General features: G+C 54.1%; 1 pseudogene; it reads left to right on the forward strand.

Annotated features, from left to right (window-relative positions):
• The first annotated feature begins 484 nt into the window (after positions 1–484).
• Positions 485–1,566, forward strand: LOC108288044 (annotated as a pseudogene).
• Positions 1,567–1,837: the final 271 nt, after the last annotated feature.

Here is a 1,837-nt window from a genome sequence, read left to right on the forward strand (position 1 = left end):
TTATAGATTATATTTAACACAGTGCATCTCCTAATTGTAATCCAAACCTGTAATTAATCAATGTAAACATTACTGAGATATTGTACACTTTTTTAGTTTTTAATATAAATCTAATTTTACTAAAATTAAATAACATTAAAAATCCAATTTTCAGTGGCACTGACCACATTTTAAATGCTCCATAACCACACCAGGCTAGTAGTTATCATGTCAGACAATACTGAGCTGTATTGTTATTTACTACAGTTATTAGGTATCTTACTAACAACTTAATTAGCCTAATACAGTTTTTATTTTAGTATCTGGACACAACTCTCTTATTTTCCTGCACTTGTTATATTAATCTCCTTCTCTTATTTTCAAACTTACCTGAAGGTGAAGGAGGAGAACCGGGGCTCGGAGCCAGGCGGGGGTTTGCTGGAGCTGAGGCTAGGGCGCGCGGGCCCTAACCTCCACCTTCTGACCTCTCCCCTCACAGGCGACCATGCGGAACGGGTTAGCAGCCAGCTTGCAGTCCGCACGGCCCCCGCCGCCGCCTGCGCTGGCTCTTGTGTGGCTGCCGCCACCTCCGCCCTTGACGACGCGCTTCACGTTGCGGCCGCTGGGAGGCAGCCTGGGCGCCGGCACCAGTGCTGGTCGAGGTTCGGAACAGACCCCCGGTACCGCAACCTCCAGTACCTCAGGGGCCGCAGTGGTCGGTGCCTGCGGCTGCCTGCCCAACCCGGACACATTCGAGGAGTACCGCCGGAAGTGCAAGGAACTGTTTCCCATTCAGATGGTAGCCCTCAGCACAATCCGGGAGTCCAGCTACCACTTCGGGGTCACGTATTTGCGGACAAAGCAGCTGAGTTCCACAGAGGCATTCCCTGTGCTGGTGGGTGACATGGACAACAGCGGCAGCCACAATGCTCAGGGCATTCACTAGCTGGGCCCTGGCTTCAGGTCCAAGATAGCCATCCAGACTCAGCAGTCGAGGTTTGTGAACTGGCAGGTGGACGGGAAGTACCGGGACTCTGACTTCACAGTGGTCGTCACCCTGGGGAGCCCAGACGTCCTCGTGGGTTCAGGAATCCTCGTAGCCTACTACCTACCCCCAGAGCATCACGCCTTGACTGGCTCTGAGCAGAGAGCTGGTCTACCACCCGCGGCCTGGGGAGGAGGGCACCGTCATGTCTCTAGCTGGAAAACACACATTGAGCGTTCGGTTGGCAACGGTCACGTTGGGCCAGGCGGGCATGCACAGGACAGACTACCACAAAGCCAGTGACCAGCTGTAGGTGGGTGTGGAGTTGGAGACCAGCACAAGGATGCAGGACACCAGTGTCTCCTTCAGGTACCAGCTGGACCTGCCCAAGGCCAACCTCCTCTTCAAAGGCTCTGTGAACAGCAACTGGATCGTGGGTGCCACACTGGAGAAGAAGCTCCCGCCTGCCCCTGACACTGGCCCTCCAGGCCTTCCTGAATCACCGCAAGAACAAGTTCCAGTGCAGCTTTGGCCTCACCATCCGCTGTGAGTTAGAATTTTGTGGTTCATCTATAAAGGCATTTAATAATCAGAATATTTAATTCTGGCCCCCGCCTTCCATGCCCTTCCTCCTTCAGATTCCACCTCCACCTCCCCTCCCTTCCCTCTCTCCTCGGGAGTCAGAGGCAGAGGGGAGAGCAGAAAGGAGGGTCCCCGCCACTCCAGCAACTGAGGAGAGGATTCTACAACTGAATGGCTCTTTGGGATTCTGAGTACTGAGGGCAGCATGCCCAGGGGGGCTGGGGTCCGGGGAGGGATTCCGGGATTGAAGGGCACGCAGGATTCTGACCACCAGGGGCAGAGGCAGCCAGA

This window comes from Cebus imitator, unplaced genomic scaffold (assembly GCF_001604975.1).
Source record: "Cebus imitator isolate Cc_AM_T3 unplaced genomic scaffold, Cebus_imitator-1.0 Scaffold361, whole genome shotgun sequence".
Taxonomy (NCBI): Eukaryota; Metazoa; Chordata; class Mammalia; order Primates; family Cebidae; genus Cebus; species Cebus imitator.